Below are 27,115 nucleotides of genomic sequence, written 5' to 3'. Positions count from 1 at the left end.
GTGAATTGATTTTCAGCACTGCAGGGTGCAGGATGTTCCTCTGTGAGAAAATAAATACACTTTATTTGTTAAAACGGTTGAATGTGGGATGTTTTTTATTTGATTGTTCATTAATTGCAGGCCACTCTTAATATGCAGAGTATTCTGTATTTTATATTTTGTAAAGGTGTTGGGTTCTGGGGGAACTTCAGAAGAACCATACACAAAAGGCCCTGCTCCACCCCTGATCCCTGGTATAAAAGTATGCATAACTCTATATTAGTGCTGTTAGCACTAAGCAGAACTGAGCAGATTGTTCACAATTTTTTATACTTTTATATATGTGATTCGAGATTGGATACACATTCGATTTGTGGGTATGCATAATAGTTGTGTCAGATTTTTTTTTTTTTACAGTATGTCTTTTTTCCTGTATAGGTGTGCTTGATAGTGAAACTTCTCAGGTTAGTCAGACTGAAATCTGACTGCTGTGTAGTATAGAACATGCAAATTTGCTCTTTTCATGGCAATTACTGGTGTTTCTGTTGTTGAATGTATTAAAGAGGAATGGATGTGTTCACACTGCTAAAAGATGCATATCAAATGCACCTCAGATTATTCCCTGAAGTGCTCCGAGTCATATTTTTTCTAGCTGTTATGGCACTTTTATTCCAAATAATTTTGTTAATTTTCATTCTTTTAAATATATATTATTTAATCATGTTTGAATAATGTTTTACTCATGCTTTATTTTTTTTTTTTTATTTTACTAACATGTTCTAGTGTGAAAATGCACTCATATGCTATATTGGAAAAAAGTTGTAATATATATTTGGTAATAATACACCGAAAATAAATTTTGGGCCAAAACCAAACAAAAACGATACATTTGCCTTTCACTATTTTATTTTATTTATTTAGAATTTTATATGTTTTGCTTTTCAAAGAATTAATCATGGCTTGCTATGAATGAGAATAGTTTTAGAAATATTATATTACTGTTATTTATTAAGAAGCAAAAAAGTTTTACTGCAATTTTTTTCATATAGCACATCATATTACACACTCTGTAATTTTGCATATGAGCACATTGCAATGGAAAAACACATTAGATTGTGTAGTTCTATCTTGTAGTAAAAGAAAAAAAATCACATTCTAGGGAAAATAGTTCAAATACAAATAAATTGCTCAAATATAAATACACACTTAATATTAAAACTAAGTATAGAAAATTCCATATGGACCATATTTACACAGTAAACATGTGTTTTTCATTAGATTTACAAATAAAGAAACAAGTAAGAAATTTGCCTTTTTTGTGTCTTTATTTTTTGTAAAATACACTACAATACAGTACATTAAAACACACTACAAAACTAAAGTTAAAAACACATTTCCAGCATAAAGACAACACAAATGACCCTGCTCTTTCTAAACTAATGTAAAGAGCTTCTAAAGACAGCATGCTGAGTGATGCTCTGGGTCTGACCTATAGGTTGGAATTACTGCTCCTGTTAAGCAGAGCCAGGTCGACCCTCCGCAATCTTTTAATTCGCTTGCAAGAAGCTTGCCCAGAGCCGATCTAGCGGGCAATGATTGCGCTTGACCTGATGGAACCGTAGTCTTATATAGGTTCCGGAAAGAGATGGCACATAAAACAAAGCAACATCTATGCAGGAGCCTCGTCACACTAGCTTTGATTAGCTTAGCGTGGCTTAGCTTAGCTTAGTTTAGTTTATGCCACATCATGTCATTTATTTATCCTTAACTCTAGTGACTGTGCAAGAACAAATATGCTACATGATCCTGCATGAGCATGTCTAGGGGGGTTAGGAGGGGTGGGGTGTGCAGCAGAGAGACAGAAAGGAAGCAGCACTGCTTTTCAAGCCACAGGCTCCACACGTTTTCCCGCAAAGGGCATCTGGTTCTGCTAGCTGGCGAGAACATTCTCTACCTTTGTTTTTTATCTGGCTGGAAGGTTTAAGAACGGCACGGTTTCATATCCTGTTCTCAGCACTGCTTTTGCCCTTGAAGAGAGATTCATTGCTTACTAAGCTTGTGCAATGTGGCGTGTGTACACCAGCATGTCACTCAGACACAGTATGCCCAGTGTGTCTCATAAATTCCAGGGCAGGGCCTGAGGGGGAGGGGCAGGAGATGGTCCAGATGAACATACAGAACATAGATATTGCTGATTATCTTCAAAATGGCAATTTTACAGGAGAAGAGATAAAAACTTCTTAATGGTTTGGAGCCAATATTTGGATTGAGATTTCTTCAGGACCAGGAAGAGCACAGAGTCTTACATTCCTCCACTGATTTCAAAGAGTTAGCATGGGGGGCTATCGCAGCATTAGCATGACTGTACAGGTGTTGTCTTTCATCACAAACACAATGTTAGCATGCTGGCTACTGGACTCATCCAACATTGCTACTGCGATGTTAGCACTTCGGCTAGCAGCCTACTGTAGTGTTTAAAAAAAAAAAGGCATATCCAGCCAATCAGAATATCTTGAGGCTATTAAGCCCTCACATCAATAGGTTCTGTGTCTCCCAGCTACTGTTCACTAACCAGACCCAGCATGGTTTGTACGCCTTCTGTGCTCATTTAAAATATTTAATTTCAAGTTATTAATCAAGTTATTTTTGAGCATTCCTATTGCCAGATTCAATGTCTGTCAAAAATTGAAAAACGCAAAATTGGCGATACAGGTTTATGCATGAGAGAACTAAAATGCTCGTTCTCTGGAAAGAACTCTCTGACTGTTCCATAAACAGAAACACATGTGAAAATCCTGGGCTCCTCTCCAGAGAACACAAGGAAGTATAAAATAAGTAAAAAAATAAGTGCACTGCAATTTTTCTTTCAACCCCTCAGAACATCACTTTATTTTTTCCTTTTTGTCTTTCTTGCTGTGGGTGCTCCCGTCAACCCCGTCAACCCATCCCCACTTGACGAGCCACGGCCCAGCCGCGGCCGCTCCCCACCCGCTCCACGCCCAAATAAGGCCAGGAGGACCTCACCGGGCCAGGAATGTTGCTGAGTCAGCATGGGCTCTGCCAGAAGCTTTTGTTTATGCCTGTGGAGAATGCACAGCCAGGCCCGGACAGCTCACGTGAGCATTCCAGGCAAAGCTAGGAGGAGGGTGGAGGGGGGGGACCGAAAGCCGGACCTGTCTGATCCACTATTGGTTTGAACCCTCTGACCCATCATCACGCCAGCACTACTGTCTGAGCCATCCGCCCATCCACCCATCCCCCCCCTCTTTTCTCTTCTCTTCCTGAAACCTCACCTATGCCATTATGGATGTGCACGCCATCATCATGTCCTCCTCGGCTGAGGTGCCAGGAAAGAGCCAACCACAACAGTTCTTCAGCTGGCAGCTTTAGCTGATACACAAGGACATAAAGCTTGCCAGTGAAGAACTGCTGCGGGTCAGCCAGTGGGCACCAGGGCAAATGCTGGGTCACTCCCTTGATGACCATTAGTGGTGAAGGGGACAGACAGCATCGAGTCAATCAACCTAAAGGGAGACACAAACAGAAAAAGATATCTTAAACATAAGTAAAAGAGTAAAAAAGAGTCACAAGTACATGAGTACACGAGTTGGGAGAACTGAGATCACACAGCACTCAAATTTTCTTTCAATGAACTGCTCAACAGGAGGAAGCGGGGGTAGAAAGCAGAAGTGCAGCAGCTGATTAAGAAGCTCTGCAGATGGGATTCAGCAGTGCCTCCCTTCATCGTCACAGCTATGCAGGCTAGAACGAGCTGTGGAGTCATGTGCTTTCTACCCCAGGGGTATTCCAGCCAGAGCCAGCCTGCTACTGCTTCAATATTCACTCCACTCACTCAGCTCTGCCTCGCCCGCTGCTTCTAACTCAGCATATTGCCACAGCGTCTGATCCCACCAGAACTGTTCCACAGAACTGCTTTACCGCACTTCTGATAGAAGAGTGCATCTCTCACTTCCTCCCAGGGCTAAAGCTCTAAGCAACATTTAGCATTTAGAAACAGAAAGAAAGAACTCTGAAATGATTTCAAAATATTCAGCATTTTTAGGACTTCCCTTTCTTCACAATTTACTAGTAAAAAATACAGTATAGACACAACTCAACTCAAGGTTCTGCAACTACTCCCAGTAAACCGAACATAATTCCTCTGTCCCTTCATCCGGTCAGACATGCACTGCTTGATGACAGAAATCTTCTTGACAGCTTGACAGCTCACACTGCATATTTGAATCATCAATCATGAAGAGCCAAAGCCTATAATTTGTATGCTCACGCTGTACAATCTGTTAGACATGCTACGACGTGCGTGCTCACACTATATAATGTGAAAATCCCACACTATACGCACAACCCCTACGGACAGTCCTGTCTACAATTTACAATTAAACCAGTTTCATTAAAAATGACAACATGCATGCCCAACTAACCGAGTACATGATAGTGTTTAACAAGCAACAGGTTACAGGTTAAGTTAGCCAATATGTGCAATTTGGTTCAGACATCAATCCCCATGCTAGTTGTCATTTAGCTGTATTGTCAGTATCTATAGTATTGGTATACATGTCTCTTTCGTCAATCCTGATACTATTTTCATTCTGCTGTATCACCAAGCCTGACATTATGGTCAATCACAAGGCATCAATATTGATAGAATCACTTGTCAATCCCAATACTGATGTTATTTGGCAGTATTTTCAGTTCTGATCCCATCAGCATTTGACTGTTTCATCAATCCTAATACTAAAACGAGGCAGCCAAATGACAATAAAAATATTGTCATTTAGAGCATTTATTTGCAGAAAATAAGAAATGGCTGAAATAACAAAAAGATGCAGAACTTTCAGACCTCAAATAACGCAAAGAAATCAAGTTCATATTCATACATTTTTAAGAGTTCAAAAATCAATATTTGGTGGACTAACCCTGTTTTTAATCACAGTTTTCATGCAGCTTGGCATGTTCTCCTCCACCAGTCTTACACACTGCTTTTGGATAAATTTATGCCACTCCTGGTGTAAATATTCAAGAGTTCAGCTTGGTTTGATGGCTTGTGATCATCCATCTTCCTCTTGATTATATTCCAGAGGTTTTCAATTTGGTAAAAGCAAAGAAACTCATCATTTTCAAGTGGTCTCTTATTTTTTTCCAGAGCTGTATATATAAAATGCACAATTTGAGTTAACATAAAAAAAATCCACTGGAGAAAATGTAAAATGTATTAAAGTGTACAATGTAAATTGTATTTGGCTGTATTTTCGATTAATTAATTGTATTTGGCTGTATTTTCGATACCATCAGCATTTGAATCTTTTGCCAATTCTGATACTAGGGCCGTCCCAATACTCTAATGTACCATAAATATAAATGAGGAGTAAATGTAAATGTAGAGTGTATAAATAAATATAATGCAGATACCTTAGCAAAGTACCAAAGTAATAAAATAACATCAGCAAAATTGCAGTAGCAAATATTTATTGACTGGTCAACTAAATTTGGGGTTAAGAAAAGAAAATGTAATCTACCACTGCTTTAAACCAACCTACGTTAGATACCACACACCCATCTCAACACAGTCTTGTGGGAATCTTTCACCCGAAATCTGGTTAATAATGAATGAAGTGTAGTTGGGGCATGACAGCATTATGCAGAAGGACTCACGCTAGCTGGTCCTCAGTAGCTGTGCATTCTCAGCTAGCCACATTGGCATCTTTGGATCCAGTAGTCCTTTAATTGTGTTTGGAAATATTAATAGCAGTTCTCAAGAGAGAAACCTCAAAGAGCCGGAGAGCCTAGAGGCCTCCTTCTCTCGCTGATCCCCATTAAAGGTGGCTTTGTAGTGCTGCACTATTCCTGCAGTTCAAGGACGGGAGCGTGGCCTCAGTAGCCTGGTGAACCCAGCGACCCTGCAGCATTGTGGGAAGAGCCAGTCCGCAGAACCAAGGCCAAGGACAGGACACCCACAAACACACACATGCACACAAACACCCCCCCGACTAACCTCTACAAACCTACTCCCACATATATGCAGCAGCACAACACACACAAACACACACCCCTGCACACACACACACACACACACACACACACACACACACACACACACAAGCACACAAGTACCCAAGTGCAAACATCCACACCCACACATGACATGGAAAGAGCAGCCTTTGCCAAACAGCCATGCTCATTTAGCTCAGCAGTGAAGGCGACAAAGGCACCGGGCGTTGCGAGTGTTGCGGTGCATCCATTCTGTTTACAGTGATGGAAATCACATTCAGACGCAGCTTCGCCCCTTCCGCCCTGCCTTAAACACGCAGTTATCGGACACCCAGGCAGCTGAATCACCCTTTTGTCTGAAGGTGGAGATAAGATCCCTCTGTGTCCAGGACATTGCCGGCGGAGAGAGCGCAGGTCTATGGTTACAGAGAGAGCAAGATTCCCTCTCTTTTACATAAACACACACACACACACACACACACACACACACACACACACACACACACGCACACAAACATGCACGACCAACACATGACTTATAGATCCGCTGGCAGATAATATCAACTGATACTGAGGTTCTGCAAATTGATTTAGCAGTACTGGCAACAGGTCTGCTCACCAGCCTGTTTTATAAAGTAGCACAGGCCTCTGATTTGTAAAAAAACAGTTCATTTCAGAGAATTTCGTGGTTCCCAAGTTTCTAAACCACATCTAAAGTTACATATATCTATAATTAAGTAATATATTTAGCAAGGCAATAACACATTTTAAAAGAAAAATCATAATTGTATCTGTTCTTTGAAAACCACGGAATAATAGAATTCTATTATTAGTTGTATTAAAGCATTAAAAAACACTTTATCATCACCCTGTTATCCAAACTACCGATTATAATTTTATTATTATTATTATTATTTTATTTTTTATTTTTTTTACCAAAATGTGGAAAATGAAAATGTGTGTGCTTAATTCATGCACTGTAGGTCCTGAGTGAGTTATATATATCAATATATCAAAACCTAACTTGATATTTTCTTACCAATTAGAGCTTCAGAACATCACAAATTCCATTTTTTCACTGTAACTTGGTTGGGGAGGGGGGAACTGAATCTGTTTTATGTATGTATGTACGTTCACATTACAAGAGTCATTATCAGATTATGGATATCTTGATGTTTAACATGCATGCATGCAAGTGACTCTGTATCTTACATTACTGTATCTATTACAGTAATGTGAACGTGCCTGAAACAGGAAGCATGCACGCATTGATAGGTTTATGCACATGCACTCAGGCAAAAACACATGTGTCACATTACCAAAAATCAGATGCATATTTGATCAAGTGACATTTCACATGTCCACATCTCAGAAAAAATCAGATCTGTCACCTAGACCTGATAATGTGAATGAAACCTCAGAGTCCAGGTATCTATCAGTGTTTCATTGGTAAAAGGGATTAAACTATTTCCGTAAGTTGGCTTGTTGTGTATTGGACATTCCAGGTGTTGTAGCTTGGACATATATATATATATATATATATATATATATATATATATATATATATATATATATATATATATATATATATATATATATTTTTTTTTAAATGAACATGACCTTTATGAATCCCCAACTTTTGTTATTTAAAATTAACTGTGTAATAGTTTTTTTTTTCATTATCTAAGCCTAGAAGCATCAAATAATAAAAAATAAGATTTTTTAAAAACTATTTTTAACTGAAGTGTTTATTTAATCTTATGTCTAATTATATAAAAAATCATAAATAAACAACACTTTACATATAAAGACTTCCATTATGTATCATTTGATACATCTGAAAATAAAAAAAAAATAAAAAAAAACAGAACACAAACACCCTTATCCTACAACTAGCCTTTACTGATTTTACTGTTTAAGTAACTTCAACTTTCCTGTTGCATGATAAATTTATTGCACATTTTTACATATATTATGTTTACTTTATATAACAATTATTTAAGATGATTCGTTATTTAATCACACTAATTCCGAGACAGCCTATAAACTCAGAGATTTCAAAATCTAATATATTTATCTTTAAAAGTTTAAGTTTATCCAACAATTAAAAATAAACTGAATAATTGTTTTAACCATCCTTAAAATTCTACTATCCACACAGGTTGTGCCCTGACCCACACATATCACAGCCTTGCACTGCTCTACATTATAAACTTACCAACAAACCTCTGTACTAACCAGAACACAGAACCCATATACAGCTACCCGGACAGACCGCACCAATCCTCCACCAATTCTCACTGATCCAGCACAGCCCAGGCCGTTTCCTCGCCCGCCCAGAGAACCACGGCCATTAATGTCATATTCTGCTCTCAGAGCTGAAGGCTTCATTCACAAGTGGTCTGCTTTGGACACAATGGGGCATGTTTAACCGTAGCCCACTCTTCCTGTCTCTCACTCGAGCTGACTCATTGACACACACACACACACACACACACAAACACTCGCAGTGGCTCCAAATCCCACCGCATGGAACAGTATGTTCCCAAAGAGTGATTTATTGTGTGGCTGTGGACGTTTCCCAGAACAATTACAGTCAATCTAGTGGGGGGTTTGGGGAGACAGTGGAGTGTGTACCCCTTCTTCTTTCACACCTTCACAGCCAGTTCTCTCCCTCTCTTTCTTACACAACCACACACACACACACACAAACCCAAAAGCTATCTCTGTTCCTGCACCAGCTCATCCGTCTCAGGCCAGACAAGCAGTTACCAAAAGAAGCCATTAATCAGCAGCCAGCCTATGTCTAACCAAAACAAAAAACGACAAAAGAAAACCACTTACATACTTCACTTCATCCTCCTGCTCTCATTAAGCCACTCCACACTGCTGCCCAAGCATCATCAGGTGTTCTATAGGCTCCTTCCCAGAGTGAAATACTCGCTGTATTTAGATATGAGCAAGCCATCAATATAGAACTATATAAGAGGCACCTGATTAAATATCAGACAGTCACCTCTTATTATAGACGTTGAGGCACCACAGAGGTGCCCCAATTCAGAATGCGCACCATCTAGCTTCATATAATGAATAGCTTTATAGCCATACACCACAATCCAACAAGAAACAAAGCCCCTATAGCTCTGCTCTAGCACCCGCCTGAATCCATCAACTGTAACATCCTCCACCAGCCGGCCCACATAAATTGCCATCAGTCTGACCTGCAGATCAATGAGTTAGTCATTCCTCTTCTGCAGTCAGGGGAGTAACAGAGTGGACACGAGCAGAGACAGTGGAGGCAGGGATTCTTTAATTAAACTGCACACCTGATTTTGCCTACACTGCTTCATTTAATTTGAATAGTTTGTCATTCTCTATAAATTATTAAGGCTTACTGAACTGTTTATGGACAATTATTCATGCCAAAGTGCTTTTTTATACTTTTTTTTAAATATTACAGTTAGATTGCACCTCATTTATTTTATTACTTAGATATACTAGTCATCAATTCTTCTAAAGAGGTTTCTGTGTGTGAGAGCTGCTTGATTAAAAATATTGAAATATCAAGAAAAAATATATTGTTTTTATCATCATGGTCAAATTATTTTGCCATTTCGAACACTACATAAACATGAAAGTGCAGCACTAATTTTAAAGCAGCATCAGGCAAGAACTGGCATTTTCCATGTAATTTGCCATTTCAGTCACAAATAAAAGACATGCATCAAACATGCCTTTCTAAAAATGTATTAAAGTGAAAAAAAAGTCAAAACAAGGTGAACTGCTTGAATTTTTGCAACAGGAGTGGCATAAAATTATCCAAAAGCAGAGTGCAAGACTGGTGGAGGAGAACATGCCAAGATGCATGAAAACTGTAGTTAAAAACAAAGGTTTTTCCACCAAATATTGATTTCTGAACTTTATGAATATGAACTTGTTTACTTTGCATTATTAGAGCTCTGAAAGCTCTGAATCCTTTTTTGTTAATTCAATTTCAATGTTAATAATTTCTCATTTTTCTGCAAATAAATTACAATATTTTTATTTGGGAGAAATGTTCTCCGTTGTTCATTTTAGTCAAACACAGACCTATAAATAGCAAAATCAGAGAACCTGATTCAGAAACTGAGGTTGTCTCTTAATTTTTTTCAGAGCTGTATCAGTTCATTGAAATTATAACGTTTAGTTATCAGCATTGCAAGGCCACAAAAGACCAGTGTTCCTACAAATCAGTGGAATATAATTATTCTGGACCTGTTCTTTGAGGTAAAATTCTATGCATAGCTGCTTTAAGTTGTTCTTTAAATGTATAGATAAAAGGTTTGTGATTGTCAGGAGTTTGGCGGGAAAAATCTGAAGGGGGCGTTAACACATCAATTCAAGAATTGAACGGTTCTGAGGTTTTGATATTGGCCAGCTTTACAGCTCTCTTTTGGTTATGCTGGTAAGTGATAAATAAAGTGATGAATATTCACAGTATGTCACTTTCATGACTTCGGATTGAACTCTTATTACGCAATTATACCAACAAAACAAATGCTGGCCACATTTCTACCCTTAGTTATCCATTTCTCTACAGCCTTTCAGAAACCTTTTAGAGTGTATATACAATTATAGTACAGTTATAGTTACACAGTATTTAAAATATTCTTGCTTCACAAATTAAAAAAATGGTCGTTTTGTGATGGTAAATATAGCACATTAACAACCCTATCCTAAAAACTCAAGGTGGCTGTATTAAAAAACACAAAGATCACAGACGATCTGATGATGACGCAAGAGCATGATTGTTCAGTGAGATCAGAACCTGAGCTCCAAGCAGGTCTGAGGACGCAGGTGGAGACGGTAAATTCCAGTCATAGCTGCTCTGTCAAGTGGGTTAGGGTGAGGAGGCGAGGAGGCTGAAGAAGTTAAGCAACAGCAATAAGACGAATAAGCAGTAGAAGAAGAAGGAGGACAAGAAGGGGACACACCCAGTGGTTGCAATGCAGAAAATGCTCGTCTTCTGTGCTCTGAATAAAAAAAAATTGAGGTTGAAGCCCTAAACTGGCATTCCCTCTAGAATGCTGCAAAAACCACTACGGCCTTTATGGAGAAGAGACTCCATTTTAGCTCTGAAATGCCGCTTGACACAGCAAGCAGAAAAAAAGAGAAACCACAGAAAAATTGTTCTAGGGGTTTTGATTATATTAGTGCACAATAAACCAACACTATGTTGAAAATGATTTGAGTACACTCATAAAAATAAGATACTACAAAGAGTTATTTAATAATACTATAAGAAAACCTTTCTAGTAGCAATATGTGAACTTAAAGAAAAAAAATGAGGCTTTATTTACCTTTTATTCTAATAATTTTATTTTTTCCTAAAATTAGAGGTGGGTAATATGACAATATTTTATTATTTTATTTTTATTGTGATACACAGAATTTATATATATATTTTTTACTCCAAACATTAATGCACATATTATTAATATCATGACATGAGCTCTGGCAAAATTTCCTTTTTTTATATTATATATATATATATATATATTCTTTATATTAAACATTCTTAATATTCTTCAACTACATAGGAGATTCTTGATTATGATTTAGATTTTTAATTTTACAAAACTTTTCTATTTTATTTGTAAATAGACAGTTCCATTCAAAAAAGAAACAAATAGATAGCAGCCACCTTTAACCTTATAGAACATGCTGATTTTATATTAAACATGGTGCAAACATAACCTCCTTGTATTTCAGTTAAGTAAAAGTGTAAAACAGAAAATGGTTTCCACAGAAACTTTACAGGGTTTCTGACGGAAGCACATGTTTATCTACTGAGAATCCCTCTAGCAGTTTCTATATATAAAGATGTACTATCTCCTTCATCCCATTTTGTAAATTGTAATCTTCCTGCCCTAATATATACTGATGCTGAGTTATTTAGGAGGCACAATTCAATGTTTGATTTTAAAGCACAGTCATTAAATTTTAATTCAAGCTATAAAAGCAGTCAACTTCACAACCGAGTATTTCTAGCAACTCAAAGACAACTGTAAGACCAGAAGCGGATCTTCGAGAAGCTTGTGACTGAAACGGGTGAGAGAATGCACTGGTGATTCCATCTGGTCTTCATCACTGAATGTCCAGGCAGCGGTCAGTGGCACAGAGAAAGCACGAAAGCATCGGCCTACGCTGGAGCCAGGCTCTCTCTCTCTCCGTCTGTTCCACTCCACACGTGCTGTCGTGTCACACAGCACCACATATATGCATTATTCATCACCCATCCATATGCATGGAGCACTGCGTTCGCTTACGTTTCCGCCCTCTCCTTAATCATACACAGTTGTGCATGAATCCGGCTTTCACTGAGCCCAGGCAATCAGGCCAGGCCACCGCTCCTCCAGGCTAACTCCAACGGCAACGTGACTCCAGTTATTCCTCTATGAATCACCCCCACGAAATCGAGCGGCGAGTGGGAGACGAATGCAAAACCGTGAAATTGAGAAACAGATGTCATTCAAAGACGCAAAAGTGGGGAAGAAAAAAAAAGGAATGATACAGGATGAGAGGAAGGGGACCATTATGTAGAAGAGGGAGGGAAGAATATGAATCATTATGGCAAGCTGCACCTGTAACTCCAAAATGGCTTTTTTTTTTTTTTTTAGTGAACTGGTGTACGATGAGGGGGGAGGTAAACAGGAAGACTAACAGCGGCTCATCCGGTACAAAAAACGTCACACACACGCACACACATCCTGCCTGGTAAAGCCTTGGCCCTTTGGCTGTCAGGCACAGTTGTGATGCTCATCCTGCCAGCCCTAATCAGCTGTGCTGTAAATGTCCAACCAGAGTGAGGATTGTGGACTAAAGGCAGTGTAGCGTATGCATCCCCCACAGACCCTAAAGGCAATCCATACACTTCATACAGCCACAAACTTGGTGAAGTCAGTCTAAATATCTAAAAAAAAATTGCACAAGACCGCCAAATAAAAACAACTGGCCCTATAGATTATCCGATCATAATACACAGATTTTCAGGGTTTGCTTTAATATCCTGAAATGCTGAATCCAAAGCTGGAAAGGTCTCTGCACCTCTTCCCAGAACTGTCTGATGTGTTTGTGCTCCCAGATGTACAGTATGGTTGACACTGTGTAGGGGTACCAGGGAATTTTAGCCCTTATGAGGGTGGCCAATGACATTTTCACAAAATAAAAGATTGGCAGTAAGTCAAGCAAAAACATAGACCATCAGTGAAATTCAGACCTAAAGCAATGACACCCATTCTCAACAAATCTAATAAGCTAATGTTCTAGCTCTAGAAGCATGATAAGCGGTGCAAAAAGTAGAAGACGTGTTTGGAGGCCCTGAGAACTCGTTTAAAAAAAGTGGAAGCAAGAGGACCAAATACTGGAGCTCTGACACACTGAAGTAAATTATTGGCTCTCTCCCCCACCCAGCCATGGCTTCCCCAAACGAGTGTGTGTGCGTGAGAGAGAATAAAGACGTTTATTGTGCAAGGGCCTGGAAGCTGCAGGCTCTCGTTTGACTTGCCAGGCCCTCACACTCGTCCCTCTGTAGCCCACTCTCTGGGAGTGAACTTTGCCCCCAATGCTACACACATTCCTTCAGCTGCTTGCTAAACAGACAAGCAAGCAAACAAAATAGTTTGATATAAAAGAGGAAATTCCATCCGGCTTATACAATGGAAATGACTGTGAGGCTATACGGAAGTAGCAACAGTGAAGCCATTTCAGGAATTCGTCCAATCTCCCGCTAATATTAGAGCAGAGAAGAGAGGGGTGGGTGTCTATAAATCACCACAGAAGACTCCAGAGACCCACATCAAGCCGCTAACGATGTTGGGCGTGTATACAAAGGGCACGGACAGCTCCCATCACCTCTTAATTGAAAAGCTTTTGCATACCAGGGTATTAGAATGAGGTTATCACTTACTGAGATAACACAGAGATAAGAAAAGCACATTTTTACCATACACATTGTGTGACTGAAAGGAATCTGGGGAGGTTGACATCACTTCGCTAGTTTGTACATAACAAATAAACATATTATTAATGATCTCACTGTGACCTAAATACATGTAATGTTATTTGTGTGCATCCCACATTGCTGCATTCACTGAGGAACTAAGTGTTCAGCCAAACAATTGACCTTCATAATGAAAAACTCATTCCAATACCACGTGTGGCCTTACTCTCCCTCTCCCCATCTTCCTCTCTTTCTATGTTCCTCCAGACTTCCTTCATCGCCCAATATGTATATATAAGAAATGATTAGATGTTTAACTTTACTATTTTCATCTTTTACAGTTTTGAAATAGCAAAAAAGGAACATAACTCAAAGTTTTGGGCACCCTGTATATTCAGTGCTTGGTAACACCCTCTCAGGCAAGCATCAGTCTTTCACTTCTTCTTTAGGGGATTACACCCATCCCTCTGTGTATTAAAAAAAAAAAGCTTTTCTTGTTCTGTGAGATTCTTGGGGCATCTTGTATGGACTGATTTTCTGAGGTCTCATCCACTGTTCGTTGATGCTGTAAACCCTCCACTTTTGCCACCTTAAGAAGTCTATTTTGAATTTTGAGGAATGTGTAAAATCAATATCAATATTTCAGCTTCAGCCTTTTTTTTCAGAGACTATAATTTTTGCTTCCAGAATTCATCTCCTATTTAATTGAAACTATTCTTCCCTGTAACAGTAAAATGTTTCCTGTGCCACTGGCCCAAAGCATTACCAATCCACCCATGCTTAACAGCTGGATGCATGTTCTTTAATTTTAAAGCTGTGCTTCATTTTTGTCATTTTTTTTACAATACATTAAGAAGTTCTCTCAAACAAATTTCCTTTCTGTCCTCTTTAAGGTGTCAAATATTTGATATTTGTATCAGCAACAAAGATTGTAAACTTCAAAATGTTAGAATACAAATTAAACACACTAATCAGGAATAAATGAAAAATGTGCCTTTTAGTAAGCAGCACAATCTCTACTCAAATGATTATTAAACATTTTGGAGGCTGTTTTATATGGAGAGCTTTATCTAATGAACATAAATGAATCACGTTAATAAAACACATGAGTAACCCTAATTATGAATGGAACTTCTCATTCAAGAGTCTTCTCTTTTTTCAACATTTCAACAAGTCAACATTTTAGCCACTTTTAGGGGGAAAATGCATGCACGCACACACACAAGCATGACAAAACGCAAAAGTGGGGCAAAAATGAGTAAACAAGATGACTCAGCGTAGCAGGATGTAGCCCATTTTCAGATTCCCCGTTTAAAGGGATGCAACGGTAAATACACAGGAAACAGGGCAGTGTCCAGTCTCATAACACCAGCGATGCGCAGTATTATTCTTCCGCAAACACAGTGCAAAATAGGTCTCTGTGGAAGATGTTGATAAGGCGGTACTGATCAGTATCAAATCTTCTTTTCTCATAATCTGTTTCGTAACACAATGCACTTTAATTTAGTGATTTATTCATGCACGGACCCGTGGGATATGTAGGTGAGGCCTCCTGCATTAAATGTGGATGTGATTTCTGCATTTCTGCCAGACACTTGTTTGTTCACATGGACAACTCCTGCCAGACACCACCAGTCACAATCTTTACCACTCAGTGCCTCACTGTTCAGTATGATGTATTGCAGGTACACACATGACCCTGTGGATTAGGGCTGATTAAAACCTCTCTAACCTCTCTCACAAGATAACACCTTACAACTTATATAAAACTTATACAGGTGTGGTCATTCTTAAGCGGTCCTCTGAGGTCACATTTCTTGATCAATTTACATACGGCTTTCCCATGACTTCTGGCATGTGAGAGTGATTGTAGCAGTACTAACAGTCCTATACTGTACTGTACTAACTGCATTAAGTGTAATTGCAATGCATGGATACAAGCACTGAAGTAGACCTTTAGTATTGAATCAATACTAAAATAAATGAAAATTTATTTATTTAAATCAATCAATTAATGAATTGACTTTGTATAAAATCACTCTCAGGGACTGGCGAAATGATATACAATTCAAAACCTCCTCATATCAGGAAAATTAAGCAATCCTCAGTCTGTTCTTCAGAAATGCAGATACCCAGCACCATGGAATGCAGAACATCTGGGCAGCATTTACCACCAGGCTTCAGCTCATAATTTAACAGCTTATGTGGCGCAGTTGAATCCCTGTTCCAATACATCAGAGAGACCACAGAATGGCTATATTGTTGTTCGAGGGTAAGTAAGCTTGGCTAATCGTGCTATCTGTAGAAAGGAGCATATGCTACATAATCTCAACGGGATCTGGTTGATAACTTGTGCACTGCATATTTTAATGGAACACTGGGTGCCGAAAGTAAAGCCAAATTTCAAGTATGAACACATTCATACTGCGAGAAAATGTGACTATACTACTGTGTGTGTGTGTGTGTGTGTGTGTTTCCTACTGCAAGAGAACACAGTTAATAGGTCTATAAAGTAGCGAAGTGTACAGATCTTCTACAGTTAATTCTGTGATCTCTTTCAAACCTTCTGTTCTGACTCGTAGCTTCAAAATACTGCTTCACTGAAACACAGAAGCATATTAAAATAGAGCTTCACATAAAAGCCCTGTGTGTGTGTAGGCCTTTTTTGATCAGAAGTGGTAACCACGACTTCTGTATCACGGCATCTGCGAGCAGCAGGCCTTCTGCGTTGAGTGCTTCCGCCTTGAGCTGAAGTGGAGGGGGTTGATTATTTAAAGCTACAAGTGAACAGAACACTAAATTTACTTTTTAACTAAAGCTGTATGTTCAGATTGCAGTTAAAAGTGGCTTTTTAATACGTGACCCCCTACCTGGCTACTTCATATGACTAATATCTGGATTTTTAGAAACATGCATTTTCACTTGCAAGCCAAATGAGTCACCGATTAGTTGGACCAAAATCTGATTACAAAAAATCTGATTAAAAAAAAATTAATTTGTTTACAATGCCTGTGCTCTTTTCCTCATACTCCTAAACAAAAGACACAGAGTAACCATAGTAACGAGCATTATGGTCCTGATGAAGGGGTATGTTCACATATGCAAAGCAAAAGAAAATGGATTTGGAAATTAATTTGGATTGACAAGCATCACATGACTACATAATGTAAATGTTAAAACATATGCTGCATTTTCTGAATATCAAGTATGGATTCAGTCTTTCATTTTCTAGCTTCGTGGTTTTGCTTTGGTACAAATCAGTTAACATTTAAAACAATTTCCCTCAGAGAAAAGATCCAATGTCACCAAATTGTTCGGTCCACTTATTGGTCAGACCTGTCTGGGTGGGAGCAAGAAAGTAAATACAAAAAGAAGGTTGAGGACTAGTTTTAATCAGTGAGATTCCTGTACTTATGCCTGCCAAAATTAATTGCACCAAGGATGAAAATGAATCAAGATGATTCCAAATCCATTTTTATTTATTGTAAACGAAAAATTAAACATACATTCAGCTCTGCATACATGCTACCATAATACTTTCACACTCACCCTAACACACTTCTTGCTTATGGTGAGAAAATGATTAAATACTGTACTGGCCATGTGTTTTATATGACCTGCTTTACTGACGGTGACATTTCTTTACTTCTTACACTGAACATTTCCCAAAATTGCTGCACTGTATAATATACATTGTTTGTTGGTTCTTTTATCTGTAAACTTAAAATTATTTAACAGCACACAGCTGACTGAAAATCAACTGAAGAGACAACTGCCCAATTATTTATGATCCTCCTGAATGAGAGGTTCTAAATAAAAAAGTAGAGTAACCTAAAATGTAATTCTCAGGGGGCTTTGACTACACTGTAAATTACACACACAAACACTCAATAACCTAATGTAATTTGTATAAATTTTATAACATATAATAACAAGATAGCAGTGCAGCAGCTGTTAAGTTTTTATAGACTGATTAAAATAAAAGACATTACGCCTGTTCTCAGTTTCTTTCCGTTTCTTTCACAGTAAGAGGCACTAGAACCTTTAGAAGTATAGATACACCTTTTATGGGCAGTAAAACACGCTGTTGGGTTGTGGGGGGGGGGGGGGTGGTGTGGTAGTGTCGTTGGAAGTTTAGAGCACCTATGTTTCAATAAAAATATAAATATTTGATGCAAATGATACAATTCGCTATATCAATATTTTATAGAATGGTCAGGCAGAGTCATGTGACGACATGAGACAGAACACACAGTGGGGAAAGTTATTACCAGAATAAAAAATAAAATGGATAAATAAATAACTGACAAGATTACATCACTTTTTTAAATTTTTATGCACCATTAAATTTGCTTCTTTTTAAATTTGTTGATTTTAAATATTTCAATTCATTTTCAATAAACTGCCCAGCCCCTTTTAGGAGCATGAGGAGTATCTATTCTCTCAAAATATGACTATTCAGGAAGCATAAATTTCAACATGGTCAACATTTAAATATTTACTCAATTACTGAGAATAGCTTCTCTTTCACTTACACTAAAGGCTGAAAAGGTCATTGGAAATCTTACGAAATGGAATTCTACATCACAGGTTTGTTCCTCCAGCTTTCCCCCACTGCTCCATGTGTGCATCTTTCTTTTCCCATCTCTCTTTCCATTCCTCTTTCTGCAGTTCTTTCCACTGGTCAGGTTCCTGTGCCACACATTCCAGGGATGCCTGGTACATATGGTATAAATTCCATTCAGTCTGCTGAGGCTCTCTATGCTGTCTGAACTACTCCATGCTGGACTGACTCCACCCTGTCTCAGAGCCAGGCCAGCGATCGCTCGCTCGCTCGCTCACTCACTCCAACTCCCTAAACTCCCTAACTACTGCTGCTGCTGCCGGAGAGGAGAGCGATATACAGAAAACAATCATCAGAGACAGAGAGAAGACTAAGAAAACTAAGAACAAAAGAGAACAGAGAAATGTGGAAGAATGAGAGAGCAGGGAGGGGCAGAGAGAAAGAGAATGAGAAAAGTAGCAAGAGAGACAGTGAGAGGCAGAGAGGCAGCAGAAGAAAATGACTGGCAGTAAAAAAAAAGTGAAGCAGAGTGAAAAGTGAAAAGAGGCAATAGGAGAAGTGGAGGCAGCAAAAAGGTACGTAGCGATAGAGAGAAACTGTGGTAGTGGGAGAGAGGCAGAAATAGAGATAGAGGAAGGCAGCAATAGAGGAGCAACAAGTAAGAGACAGCAAAAAAAAAAAAAAGAGAGTGGCAGAAATAAATAGAGAAAGAGAAATAAAAAGAGATGCGTCCAGAGAAACAATGAGGTACAAGAATTAGGGAAGGGGCAGAAAAGAGCAGCTAAAGATGGACAGCAAAAAAAGGCAGAAAAAGAGAGAGACAGGGATGGAGAAAGGAAGGTACAGTGACAGAAAGGAGGCAGCAATAGAGAGAGAGGCAGCTATAGAGGGAGACAAGGCAGGCAGTGATAGAGAGAGACAGACTGGCAACAATCAAGAGAGAGGCAGGGACGGAGAAACGAAAGGCAACGATAAAGAAAGATAGGGCATCAACTGATCGAGGCAGTGAGATGGAAGGCCACGAAAAGGAAATTTGGAGGCATGAGTTGACAGACAGTAAAAGCAAGGAAGGCAGTGATGGAGAGAGAACCATAGAAAGGAGGCAGCAAAATAAAGTGACGTTCTTTTGAGAGAGAAAGAGGGAGAAAGGGATCAACAGGTTTCTCTGCATGTGCGTGTGCATGTGCGTGTGCATGTGCGTGGATGAGTTAAGCACGTATAGCGAGTTCACGTCAGGGGCTGATATTCAACGAGGAACAATAGCACAAAACCCCTAACTGGGTCACTGACATGCCTGCGTGAAACACAAAGCCTGCAGCCCATTTAATCAAGGGGAGATTAGACAGGTCCCTGAGGGAAGGCAACGGGGGCAAAGTCGCTCTAAAAAGGGTCCGCAAGTCACCGACACCAGCGCCAAGTCGCTGTTCCACATCACTCAACACCAGCCTCAACATGGTGGGAGACAATTGAGACTACAGACTACATCCTGTTTAACTTTACCATACGCTGAAAATGTGTCAGGGCAGTGCTATATAAGAACGCAGGCTGTGATTAAGACCCAGCTCCGCTCTGGTTCTAGGCCACACAGGAGAAAACGTCCTGCGCAGGCCCGGTTCCAGGCAGAGGAACTGACTTCTGTGTCCAGCGCTCGGTCCCGAAGGACCACGGGGCTGCACAGACGGGAAGCTCCTCTCCACCAGAGCCAGCAGTACCGGCCACAAAAGCAAACGTCTGCCCTCCCACATGGACAAGGCAGACAAGTACAGTCAACTGCCAAGCGGAGGAGACGAAAAAAAAAAAAAGAAGAGAAATCACTATCACAAAGAGCCTCATCCCCAACAAATCCCACTCAAAGTCTGTTACAGAGCCGTACTGTACAAGCCAGCAAGCAAAGCGAAGGCCTCCATGCAGAAATCCCATTATAATAGCTCTCCAGCCCACTCACAGGATAGTGCAGCAACTTCAGTGCTGACAGAAGAACAGTGATATAACTCCATGGGCGTGGCCCTCAGGATAAGTCTCCAGACTATAACTTTTTTCTTCTTCTTTTTTTCTTTTCTTCTTCTTTTTCTACTCTGGCCAGAGAACGCCTTGCTTCCCTGGGCTTTGGGTTCTCCTCCAGCACTCACAAATTCCAAAGTCTACAGTCACGTCCTGGTCTGTGGTGATGTGCTCGTGCAAGCACGATAAGCACTCTGTACATTTGGAGCAGTAATCAACAGCAGCAAGTAGGAAACGAATGTTCTCAGAATGGTCTCAGAATGTGCGCTCCCTCTCAAGGCCATCTCATCTATGCCAGAACCCAGACCGGGGGGTGGGGGGGGATGGGGGGGAAGAAAAAGAGTGGATGGGCAAAGTCCTTGAATAATGATCACACTGTCTCTACTCTTGCCGATTTCTCCATTCCACAGGCTGACCGCCTGGGGAGCAAGTGAGTGAGTGAGCTGAAGAGGCACCAGGACGCAGCCGGTAGATGTCTGCATCAATCTTTCCAGCCAAGCTGGGATGAAGTCTGAAATGTCTGATCTAGTGGTGAACTTAACTGCATGACCAGACAATTGTATCACCCAGCAAACATTTACTGAAGGGGGGAGGAGGAAAGAGGGGGAAAAGACATCTCAGCCCTGTTAGGACAGGAATTTCTGAAGCAGGCCTTCAGGAAGGAACTAATCGGTCATTCAGTTTAGTACCCAGCAAATAAGATCAGGCTTTAAATTCATTAGTCCGAGTAGAGAAGGTCTGAGCTGACTACGCACAGGATACTGACTACGCACAGATGCAACCTCTTTCTCATGGTCGTGGCTTTCTCTTTCCCCTATTCTCTAATGATTTCTAGCAGAAGCTCATCTTGCTCATCATTTTTCCTCTCAAACATTTCCTGCCCTACCTAACTCCATCCATATAAAAGGCCTTCTCCCTGACATTTTCAGCTCTATTCAAACCCAACAAAGGACACACACCGTAATCTGGATAATAAAACAATACAAATATACAAATAAAACCTGCCTGACATTTTAAAATATCAGCCAGTCCACAGCTCATTCCTACTTTTATGTGTGATTATATTCCTCAGATTGGCTGAAGACTACATGAGATTTTCAAAAAGGAATAAAGCCTATTTAAAAGTATTTACATTTTTCTTCTCATTATTAGGATTACTAAGAGAATTTGGCATTCAGAATATTTGGCATGATTATGGCAGGCAGCATCTCAAACGCATTCAAGACAATGGAAAATGGACCCTGGCGTACGTGCTGCCTGTCAAACCCAAAATTGTGTTAAATATATGCACAATTATTTAATTATTTACTTCAAAATCAACAAAAGCCACGAAACTTTAGGCAGTTAATTTTGTAGCATGGCCAATAGCCTACATATGTTTCATGATAATTAGGAACATGTTGTTGCTAAATTTCTAAAATTAAGTTGGTTACAGTCCTCCTTATCACAATTTTTGAGGGTGACAGCAGTGCTTAAACCGGGTAGCCACTCCCATCTTAGTCATATATGCAGAGATTTGTCATCCTGCCTGAATCAGTCATGAACTTTACGGATGTCTTGTAGTAAAAATGCATTACTAAACACAAAACTAATTCTGTATAGGAATATATGTCATGGATCAAGCTATTTCCACCCTCGGTGGACAGCACGGTACAATCTGTACAAGCAATCACATCCATATTCAATGCAATGTTTTTCACCTTCCAATAGACATGGCAAAAGTTTCTAGCCCATGACATTTGGCATGTCAGCATGCATGCATCCTGAGCATGTTCAGTATCCTGCCTCATTTTTGTTGTGGCCGATGTGCACATCCTCAGAAATCAATACTACATATACAAAAAAACGCAGTACACATAAATCGTAGAGGCAGTGCAGACATTCAGCAGCATCAAAATGATGGAAAGTTTAGATAGAAGAAACACATCATACAGAAAACCCACCTCTTTATGATGTGTTCTTTCTACTAAGGTAACACACATAGCGCATACAGTATACAGGCAAGCATGCGAACGGTTCACAAATCACCCGGTTGTCGAGGCAAATGCAGGTTCCAAACAAAGGATATTTCTAGCCTAAAATTTACACCATAAATATATATTTGAAATCATTTAAAAATAATAATAAAATGAATAAACATTGTCAGCTATCAAGCAACATATTTATACTTTTTTTTTGTATCTTTCCAACAGTCAACTTAGCCCCTACTAAACAAACTACTATGAACAGTTTCATTCTGTAAGGTTTCTCTAAAAAGCAACCCTAAATGACTGTTTATGTTTCAATGTCTGAATATTAAAACATGGTTAAATTCAGAGAAAATCCCCTTTAACAATGGTTAAATGACATTTAACCACCTCCTTCATTACAAAAAGTACTAACTGCGTACAAGCTTCCATTCCCCAGCAGCCCACAGCAAAACCATCAGGCATGTTCATCTTGAGGCTTTTCTAATTTGTACAGATTTTCTAAACCATGAATGTGTGATTCACAGATGATCAGCTGATCAGCATAGACATGGTCAGGAGTACCTGGGCTATAAATAGGGCTGCTGTTTCTCCACACGAAAGCCTTATTCACTGGAACCCAATTCTAAAAAGCGGTCAGGAAAGAACAAGCTACATCAGAGTTCAGGCAGCCATATCTCAGGCAATGTTTTTTGAGTGGCGAAATCCTTAAAGAACAGTTGCATAAGCGTGTGTCGGCAGGGCAGCCTGTAAACACTTTATTACATAGCCTGCGTAGCTCACGCACATGCAAAAAAGAACATGGAAAACAGACAGAGGGTGGGCAGTCAGTTTATGACGGCAGTGGTTAAAGTGATGTGTAGGAAATTCTCAGAAGTTACACCTGGAGCTGGATTTTCTTTTCTTTTCAGCCTACAATGGACACTTCCCTTTTTGATAAGATCATTTTAAGGGTTTAGGAACACAGGGGGCAGCAAGTTACCACTTTTAATCAAATTCATACCTTTGGCAGCTAGACGCCTTTCCAATGGAATTCCATAGGTCCACAAAAACGGCACACTGGCGCAATAGGGAACACTGGCGATCGTGTCCTTCTCCATAGCTCATGCTGTGTATGCAAAAGAAAAAATATATAGATTTAAATGAAATCATTTTTTTTTTTTAATCAAGAAAACTTAAGAAAGTAAGAAAGTCTAAGTCAATATGACTTCTTTCATTTTCTCAGGAAGAAAAAAATCCCTGCTCATCCATATCTGCGTGTGCAGGGTGGGGTCAGTGTATTTATTAAAAAAAAAAAAAAAAAAAAAAAAAAAAAAAAAAAAAAAAGCCATGTACATGCCTTAGAACAGAAGATGAAGTCAGTGTCAATGAAGACTGATTACCCCTTAGGCTTTGCACCATTAAAAAATATCAATAGGCATTGATGTAAGAAGGCAAATTAATCATTAGATCAATGTGGCATATAGCAGTAACAGTAACATAAGCTGTTTTCTGTAAGCGTGGGGGGAGGAAGTGACCCTTATAACCTCCTAAGGCCTACTGCCAAGCCCTACAGCCTCTTACCTCTTACCTAATGACATTTAAGGCCTGATATAATCCATCATGATCCGTGTATAATCAAGACTAAGAAAGTGAATCTGGGTATATAACAAAACTATTTTTTATATGCTTAGATTCTACATTAATAAAGCAGCATTATTACATACTGGTAGTGTAAACAGCTTGAAATTATTTAATTGGTGCAATGCAACAAGATTGTCAGGGCTTACTGTGAAATCACACCAAGTTCTAGCTCAGTTCTCAGGAATGCAGATTTTACTCGTGTAAACTCTCATTTTAGATTTTTATTACCATAAAGTTTTAGATATCAAAAACACCAATTTTGACTAGAAATTATAGTATTGATGATATAGTATTGATGACCAATTTGACTTGTAATGATAAATATAAAAATGAAAAATGAAGAAGTTTGTCAGGGCTTAGCGTAAAAATCACACCATGTCCTATAACTCAGTTCTCTGGAATGCAGTTTTTTACTAGTATAAATTAGCTATGATTTTATTTACTGTACAGTTTTAACATTAGATATCATCAACTCCAGTTTTGACTAGTATGAATACTATAATTCTAAATTATACTACAGTTTTACTAGTAAGAATTATAGTGTAGATATCGGCAAATAAAATACAGATTATTATGTTCCATGTTACCATATGACAAAGATGTGTGTCATATTCGTAGCTATTATGTCTAGTCAGAATGGCTTTAGATATATGCAGCTAGATGTGATTTATCTACCTTTAAAAATGAATAGCTATATGTTTAATAGTAATAATAGTAAAACTAGCATACATTACATACATTTTACTAGTAAAAACTGAGTTTTTGAGGCTGAAATTACTAGCCACATAGTTTAGAGCTAGCTAACACAGGTCAGGGGGAAGCAAGAGAACATGGTTAGTTAGGTTAGTTAGCTAGAAGCTTCCTGCCAACACTTCTGGCTGAACACTTCCATACTGTGAGCCGAGGAGTGAGTGACCAGTGGGTACTTACACTCTTTCTTTCTTTCTTTCTCTCTTTCTTTCTTTTTATATTTCTCTTTCTGTGTGTCTCTCTCCCCAGCAGATGTCTCAGAGCAGTCGATGTGCTTGTGGTCCTTCTTCTTCTTTTCTTGTTTTTTTTTCCTCTTTTCTTTCTGAAACCTGAGCCTTTTTTTAAATTTACCGTTTTTTCTCCACATATCTGACACGAACGAGAGCAGACTAGCACTCAAACACACACACACACTGTGAGAGTGTGTATGTGTGGCTCCACTCGACTGCAGGCTCACGCCCTGGGTGTAGGTTATATGTACGCGTGAGCGAGCGCGTGAGGGAGTCAAAGTCTTAAATATATAACATATTTATTTATTTACACGTTTCTACAGCTTTTACACTCCCTAAAAACCCTGTCACCAATGCTGGCTGCCTATAGCTATCAGTCTTAGGTAGTGTTAATAAAGCCCATCCTGCTGCTCTCTCTTTCTGTAACACACACTCATACACACACACACACACACATCTCATTGTGTAATCAAACGCTTCCTTAAAACAATTTTCACCCAAAATCCAGCCATGACAGCCACGCCCCCTCCTTAAAACCCCTCCACAAAACCAGCCGGAGGTAAGAGCCACTCCAGACCCTCGACCCCGCAGATAAATCGGGTCTTTTCCAGAAAGCCACACCTTAACCCTAACTCCGCGCTCCCAGCCGCCACCTCCGACAAAACCGCCACTCCAAACGGCGTCTAAACGACCGCAAACCCGCACCAACACCCGCCCCAACTGCTCACAACTACGACTGCGATAAACTACGATTAACACCGACCCCGCCGCCCTCGGTCCGCCGGTCTTCCCCCGCCGCACCGGCTCCTCTCCGCCCCGCGTCTCTCCTCCAACTCCCCTCGTACCGGCTTCTCCTCGCGATCAGCTGGCAGCGCCGTGACGCCACACGCTCCGGCCAACCAATCAGAGGCCGCGCAGAGTCGGGCGCCTGCTCTCATTGGCTGTGAGCGGCTGTGTCTCAAATACACAATGAGTTCAGTGAATACTCAATGTCCTTACTATAGCCTCCTTTACAAAACGAGTTTCATAAGTTTTACAGTTGTGTGTGTGTGTCTGAAACACAAGAAATACTGCCTTGCTGCTCAGACTATCTCACTTAACAGACAGTTTAGTCATAAAAAAAAAATCACTGTATCCAAACTAAAACTTAAAGGGAATAATATGCAAAGGTGTCAAAAGTATTCACATTCATTACTCTGTAGATAATTAGATAGATAATAGTGTTTAAAAATACTTCTGTAGAAGTTGAAGTATCTGGTCCAGCAGGCTAAGTGCTGCCACTATTATCAGGATATCGCCAGTTCGAATCCTGTTCATGTAGCTTGCCACTGACTACCGGAGCCCTGAGAGAGCACAATTAGCCTTGCTCTCTCTGGGTGGTGCTGTCTCCCCGCATCACTCCAAAGGGTGAAGTCGATCAGCACAAGGCGTCTGTGAGCTGATGTATCAGAACAGAGTTGATGTGCTTTCCTCCAAGCCACCCCCTCCCCCCCAATAATGTTAATGCACAAGGCTGCTTGTTTTAGTCGCAAATATGTCCAGTGCTATGTTCTTATTGGAGTGGGATGCCGTGACGTGTGCAGGTGTGATGGATCGCGTATACACCAATAGGGTGTCAGAATGGTATATGTTTATACATCTCTTCCAACCACAATCAGATTCACTGTATTCGGATGAAGGGATTTATCTGGATAGGGTTTTTTTTTTTTACAATGAGAAGCCGTAATGAAAATAGCTAATGTAGGATATAAGCACTGGGACAATTCTAGGATGAGCGGTATAGGAGTTCTAAAGGAACCAAGCCCCACCCACTGTTCTAATTTAAATAGATTACATTTACATGGTAAGGAGAGATTGCTATATGTGTGCTTTATTTAGCCTAATGAAACAGAATGCTAGATTACTACACTAAGCTTCTATTCAGACATGACTGTTCTCTTCCTAAAAAATAAAGCTCATATCATACCTAGTTAGTCTTGTTCTCCTCCCCAGGTTTTTGCTTTGTTTTGTA

General features: G+C 39.6%; 1 long non-coding RNA gene across 1 annotated transcript; it reads right to left on the bottom strand.

Annotated features, from left to right (window-relative positions):
- Positions 1–1,282: 1,282 nt before the first annotated feature.
- Positions 1,283–25,934, bottom strand: LOC111192696 (uncharacterized). The gene is made up of 3 exons (XR_002650097.2): positions 25,055–25,934; positions 23,505–23,609; positions 1,283–3,503 (listed from the first exon to the last, which is right to left on the bottom strand). It is a non-coding gene; the product is annotated as an uncharacterized LOC111192696 (long non-coding RNA).
- Positions 25,935–27,115: the final 1,181 nt, after the last annotated feature.

This window comes from Astyanax mexicanus, chromosome 18 (genome assembly GCF_023375975.1).
Source record: "Astyanax mexicanus isolate ESR-SI-001 chromosome 18, AstMex3_surface, whole genome shotgun sequence".
NCBI lineage: Eukaryota > Metazoa > Chordata > Actinopteri > Characiformes > Acestrorhamphidae > Astyanax > Astyanax mexicanus.
This window is presented reverse-complemented; position numbering and strand designations above follow the sequence as displayed.